This window comes from Jaculus jaculus, chromosome 12 (assembly GCF_020740685.1).
Source record: "Jaculus jaculus isolate mJacJac1 chromosome 12, mJacJac1.mat.Y.cur, whole genome shotgun sequence".
Lineage (NCBI taxonomy): Eukaryota > Metazoa > Chordata > Mammalia > Rodentia > Dipodidae > Jaculus > Jaculus jaculus.
In genome coordinates this window covers 77,714,289-77,721,808 of record NC_059113.1, presented here as the reverse complement: position 1 = coordinate 77,721,808, position 7,520 = coordinate 77,714,289, and positions in this window count along the sequence as shown.

Genomic DNA, 7,520 nt, shown 5'->3' with positions numbered 1-7,520 from the left:
GAAAAATGCCGCTTTTATGCCAATAAATCGGGAATCATCCAGGACAAGATTAAGAGACTACAGGAAGACTTGGAGAGGAGGCAGCGGGACCTCCAGGACAATCCGCTGCGGACAGGCTTACATGACTTCTTACCCTACATTCTCCCTCTACCTGGACCCCTCCCCCTCCTTCTCCTTCTCCTTCTCCTTCTCCTTCTCCTTCTCCTTATCCTTATCCTCACTGTCGGGCCTTGTGTAATTAACAAAATTACACAATTTATTCACCAGCAGCTAGACACAGTAAAACTTCATCAAGCCGAAATACATTATCACAGGCTGGCAATTCAGGAATTAAGTTCCTCAGACGAGCCACTGCAAACTCCTCTGCCCTCCATGTGACCAATGATGGGTAAGATCCCCAGAGCGGGACAACCTAAGACAGGCCATGGAGTCGGTTATTGCGAGCTAAACATATGTTTCCCAATGGCGGGTAAGATCCCCAGACGGGGACAACCTAAGACAGGGGCCATGATGACTAATGCTCTTACAAAAACAAAAGGGGGAGATGTTGGGCCCTGAGAGGCCTATATATGAGGCCTAGTGGAACTTGCTGAGCTAACTGCCTCTGCCCAGCTATGACTTAGCAAGGGGCCAAATAGCCTCTGGCCTGCCACTTCTGCAAAGGAAGTTAGAGTCCCCACTTGTGCACGCTTAAAACCAATTATCTCCAAGGTTGCGGTATGCTATTGGCCCTTACATCTCACCCCACCCTAAAGTCTCCACCTTCATTCTCAACATTATATAAACACCCGCCTGTAACAATAATGTGAGTTTCTGCTTTGAAAAGACTCCCGACTCAGTGTGGTTTTTCTCTGGTGGCCAGGAGAAGTTTCTGGGTTGCCCAATACTCATCATCCCCTCAACCTCTAGGAAGGAACCAGCAGGCCTGGTCCTTTCCTGGGCACTACCTGGCCCCACCCTCAGAGCCCGGCAACATTTTATCACTACGAGAGAACAAAGAAAAGTATTTGGGAAGAGCATATAAATTCCAGATATGCAAAAACAATTGCTGCCTAATCAATGGGAAATTGGAAAGTCTCCAGAGCCAAGGATAGAGAAGTAAGGATGAATTTTGATGGTAAAGAACAACTTGGAAAGAAAAGAATGTAAAACAGCAGGTGATATCTTTCTAGAACGTTAAGTGTGCTTGTGGTGGAAAGGAGGGAACAGTTTCTTGGATTTGTCACTGCACTTCTGAAACTCTGTACACTATGTGGAACAAATGAAGGGTTGCATACTGTAACGAGCCAAATCATTCTTGGTTCTTTATCGCATCCTTGTTGTTGTTTCCAAGCAAACGCTTTTCTTAGCTGAGGCATACAAAACATTCTCTGGTACAAGTGTAGTTCATGGGCCGAACTTGCTGACCTCCAAATTGAGGTTTGGGTGTCTGATCTATAGTGTGACTGGTCTACTAGCCTCATGCTATACAGTGATTTGTTTTTTCCACTTAAAGTTTTGCAGGTGTCCTGAAAAGACAGAACTTGGTTTGCAGTTATCCAGGCTCAAAATAAATGGATAAATAAATAAAAGTCTACCTCAGATACTCTGTTTTTCATATTTTATTATAGTAAAGAGATTCTCGATTTTGTTTTCTTCTAAAAAGTGAAGAAATACTGTCAATTTATCAAAATTGAAAAAAAGTTGCAACTACAAGTATAAAAATTCTATAAATTGCTATCTGGGCATTGTAGAGGATCCTCAGTGTATCAGATATTTAGATTCTGTATTGAAAGATACATGTGTTCATGTATTTTCATAAAAATGTTTCTACTGATGATTTTGTTTTTGTTTTTTATTTGAGGCATCTTAATTATATTTATAAATTAACCTTCTAGGTTTTTTGTTTTTATCTGTATCACTTATTCTCATTGATTTTTCTCTGTTGTGTGTGGTTTTACGCTTCTGTCCAACTTCACTATTCAAATAGGAAAAAGTAATTTTAAATTTGTTGGACTGTATCTCATAGCTTGTCAGGTTATTCCAGGTACAAGATAACTGTCAGAGGCTGCCTTTTTTTTCAGATAAATATTGACATAATAGCTGGTTATTTTAAAATAATTGCTAATAAATAACGGGATATCTTAGTTTCTGAGTTGTTCAGACTCAAAAAGTCACAATTTTTGTTTTTTTGAACTTTAACAAACATGATTGACTTGTTTAGTTATATTTCAGATTATTTGGAATAGTAAAATTTCCAGTTGATCCAAAGAAATCAATGAATAAAAACTCAGTTTTCCAATTTAAAAAAGTGAACAGAATTTGAGGGAAATGTGGGATACCCTAAAACAGCCAAACATCTGGATCACGGGTCTACCAGAAAGAGATGAAATCCAGGCCAGATGCATAAAGAACATATTCAACAAAATTTTTGAATCTCTCCAAAGACAGGCCCATCCAGATACAAGAAGCCCACAGTACACCAAACAGATAGGACCAAAGAAGAAACTCTCCAAGACACATCATAGTTAAAAGTCTCAACAATGAAAACAAAGGGAGTGTTAAAAGCAAGAAGAGAGAAACAACTCACAACATACAAAAGCAATCTCATCAGAATTACTTCAGATTTCTCAATGGAAACCTTGAAAGCCAGAAGGACCTGGAATGGAACACTTCAAAGTCTGAAAGCCTAGGGCTTCCAACCCAACTACTCTGCCCAGCAAAACTATCCCTCATAATAGGTGGTGAAAGTAAACTTTCCATGAAAAAAGTCACTTCCGTAATTTAAAGAACACATCCCAAACCTACAGAGTATACTTGAGGTTATAGTCCACACAGAGCAAACAACCATATAGTCCACACAGAAAAAAACAACCAATCTCGAGAGCCAATAAAAACAAGATCACAATAACCAAAATAAATCAGCTCAAAACAGTACATGACACAAGGAAGTGTAAAACTCCAGAAGATACTGCATTATGGCATGGATTAATTCAAACTTCACAGTAATAACCTTAAATATTAATGGACTTAACTAACCCATCAAAAGATACAAGTTATTAGGGTGGATCAAAAAAAACAGACCCTTGTATCTGCTGTCTTCAAGAAACCCACCTAGACTCTAAAGTTAGACACCTCTTCAGGGTAACAAGTTGGAAAATGATATTCTTAGCAAAGGGAAATAAAAAAAACAAACAGGTGTTGCTATATTAATATCTGATAATATAGATACCAAACAAAAAGTAATTAAAAGGGACAAATACGTCTGCAGAGATGGTTTAGCAGTTAAGTGCTTCCCTGTGAAGCTGAAGGACCCCCAGTTCGAGGCTTGATTCCTCAGGACCCATGTTAGCCAGATGCAAAAGGGGGCGCATGTGTCTGGAGTTCATTTGAAGTGGCTGGAGGCCCTAGTGCACCCATTCTCTCTTTCTCTCTCTTTCCCTCTTTCCCTGTCACTTTCAAATAAATAATTTTTTAAAAAAAATTAGTAGCTTTTATGTTTGCAAAGGATAAAAATACAGAGAAAGAAATGTGTGAGACTGTCCCATTTTCGATAGCAATAAAAATATTAAATACCTTGGAATGACACTAACCAAGGATGTGAAAGACCTATATAATTAAAACATTAAAAAAAAAAAAACTCAAGAAAGTATTTGAGAAGCACTTGAGAAAATGGAAAAGCCTCCCATGCTCTGAATAAGGAGAATTAATATTGTGATAATAGAAATTCTAAGAAAAGGAGTATACAGATTTAATAAAATACCCACACAAATGCCTGCATCATTTTTCATAGAGATTGGAAAAATGATCTCAAAATTCATAAGGAATGGCATATGGCCTCAGACATCCAAATATATCCTTAGTGATTAAAAAAATAAATAAATAAATAAAAAACACCTCTAGCAGTATCACTATACCTGATCTAAAGCTATATTACAAAGCCATAGTGACATGAACAGCATGGTACTGGGATAAAATAAACATAAAGAAGAAAGGAACAGAATTGAAGACACAGAACTTAGGTCAAGTAACTACAGATACTTGATCTTTGACAAAGGTGCCAATAATATAGACTGCTGAAAAGACAGCATCTTCATCAAATATTATTGGACAAATTGTATGACCATATGTAGAAAACTGAAATTAGACCCACTCATTTTTCCATTCAAGAAAATCAAGTCCAAGACCTAAAATACTTCAACTACTGGAAGAAAAAATAGAAGGCCCTCTCCAAGATATAGGACTGGGAAATGACTTCTGGAACAAAACCCCATTAGCCCAGGCAATTAAACAAGGACTCATCCAATTGGATATCCTGAAGATAAAGAGCTTTTGCACATACAGACATACCATAAGCACAGCCAATAGGTTACCCACTATATGGGAAAACATCATTTCCATCTCTACCACTGACTGAAGCCTAAATCTAGAATCTACAAAGAACTCAAAAAACTAAACAATAAAAAAATCAAAGAACCCACTCCAAAAGTGGGATACAGAACTAAATAGGGAGTTCTCAGAGGAATAATTATAAATGGCTAACACACACTTAAGAAAATGTTCAACAATCCTAACTATGGGGAAAATGCAAATTAAAGCAATTGTGAGAGCTTCCAACAGACACTGTTATTCCCTTACTGGTGATTTACCCTATAAGCTCCACATCTCGCTTCAGAGATATTTGCTCAAACATATTCATAGCTGCTCAGTTCATAATAGCTAAGAACTGCAATTAACCCAAGTGCCCATGATTGCATGAATGTATAAACAAGATGTGCTATACCTAAATGATTGAATTTTACTCAGCAGTAAGAAAAAAAAAAATGACAGAATTAAATTTATAAAGGCATAGTTGAACTTGGAACAGAACATTCTAAACAAACGCACATAATCACAGAAAGACAATTGTTGCATGGTCTCCCTCATCTCCAGTTCGTAACCGGGATCAGCCCAAGTTGCTGACATACCTGACTGGCATCTGGAGGCTTGGACAATAGGAAGGGTAGGGATTCTGGGGAGGGAAATGGTGGGGAGGGCACAAAACTGAACCCAAATTGAATTAGTACCATAGTATCCCATATCCTATAAGTTAGACTAGAAGGTGTCATCGTCAAGAGGACCACAGAGGGAACATCTGAATCAAAGGGCCCTGGAGACAGTGAGATGAAACCTAACTTCACATTTCTCCTATTTCTCTTTCTTCTTTGGCTCTTTATTTTCTCTTGGTTCTGGCCTGTAACTCCCTGTACCAGGATGTGGTTTATACTCACAATGAACTCTAGATCAGGGAGACCTAATAGATCTCCCAAAACAAACAAGACAGACTTTTGTCAGAGCAATTGATTACCCACCAGAAGATAATGTTAAGACCCTACTGCTGAAGACATTGCATGCTGTGATAATGGTCTCCACAGACCATGGAGAGACCTGGTTAGAAACCAGAAGAGAGCCAGTTCCCGGACAATTATCCTATATAGTGCTAGATGGCGCTGCATGAGCTATTGGGGAGAAGCAGTAAACATCTTTCCAAGCAACTCAAAGTCTAAGAAACTCAGAAGCAAACCACCTGACATGATGCTCACACAAATGCAATAGTGGCATACAGCCATGGTGGTAACCAACTGCTCTTGGATTGGTTCACAGATCCATTCAGTGGAAAGGAAACCATATCTGGAACTGGGGAACAAGTCAGAATCATATCCAGATAATGACTCTGCTTTCCATTGTCAAACTTCCATTAACTTGTGCTATAAGAGGGTATAGACCCTTTAAATTCTCTCTACATTAATAATAGTTATCCTATTTAACTGGTGCTGACTACACTCTCTCTTGTAGAAACTGTTTCTCTTTTTCAGATGGGAACTGGACCTGAGGAGATAAATGACCCAGCACACTCTACCCAAGCCCCAGCTGAAACCACAGAGCAATTGGGTAAATAAACAGGGGTGCTGCTTTCTTAGTAAATGTAATATTAGCACAAAGGTGAAGGAGATAGACACTCAACACCTACAAAACCAGAGATCCAGAGTCTCCTAAGTGTCCATTACTGAAGTAGACTTAAATGCACCCAACATAGGTCAGGGAATTTTGTGTAAGAGGAAGTGAAAAAACTATTAGAGCCACAACTTGGGTCATTTTGCACAGAGACATTACCTCCTCCCAGTAACTGACTGCTGCTCCTGTAATACATGACCCACAATACCCATGGGGTTTACCTGTATCCCCAGTGAAGAAGGCCTCTTCAGAAAAGGAGCAGGGAGGAGGGAAATAATGGTACCAACATGTGTCTATATCTAATAAAACTAAATTTAAAAATTAAATGTATTGTATGACAGAGGTATGAGGTTAGTTATAGTCTCACAAAGAAGATGGATCATGCAATGAGGCTCACTATGGAGGGGCCTTGCTCTGTAGCCAGATTTGAGGAAGAAGGCAGAGGAAAATTTTCCACCAGGAAAATTCCTTAAGAAAAGAAGGATCAGAAGCCATTTGTGGGACTTTCACTGAAGGTATATCCACAAGACTTGAATTAATTACTGTTATGTACTTATGTGAGTCATTTAAGCTCACTATCTAGAGATACAAATTTGCATATGAGAACTCAGACTTTATATGAATCAACTAATTTTTGTTTATTTTATTTTATTAACTAAGGAATTTACTGCATGAACATATTCCATACTGGTCATATTTACATGGATTATATTATTATGTTATCCACTGCTTCCCCCTTCTACTGAGAGCCCTCTTCAGTGGGGTTATCAGGGTTCATTGTAGGGTCATGAATGTACCAGTCTCTGGGGAAATGTCTCATAATGCTTCTTCACACTGTGCCCGGCTATTACCTTCTTCGTTTGTCCATACAACAGTGGGACCTTCTTTTAAGGGTCTATGACTTTCAAAACCACAGGCTTCTGACTTGTTTCTCAGTACCAGGTGTGAATCCTCTCTCTATATGAAGTACTGTCATGGCCACTCAGTGAGAAGTTGATTATTCTTATACCCTGTATTAATTTTTTAAATATTGACAACAAATATAATTTCAAGCATTGTATTTCATATATATATATAAGTGGCTAGGTTCCATTTTACCAACATTGCATATGTGTTGAGCTTTACTATACAGCATAGCTTCTTAACCTGTGACTTGTAACCCTACATAAGGCCACCAAAAACTGTGGTATTGTGAAAAATTTGGCAACAGTTAAAGGTTTCCAAACCTGCAATAACCAAAATAACCAAAAGTTAATTCAAAATCAAATGTGGAATGAATCTGAAGTATTCTGATAACACTGACCTGTGTTGCATCCTGTGACTACACTGCAGCCTTGGTTCTGACACACAACATAGTCAGGTTGTCCTATGCATGTAATACCAGTCAATTCTATTTGAATTTCCTTGGCTCGTATTCAAGACTATTATATTTTATAGCAAAAGCTTTACAAATTCTTAGTAAATGAATTAATGAGAGCAGGTATTGAATGCAGACTGAACAATTATATTTCATTTTATAAAGAAATAATGCATATTTAAATAAATAA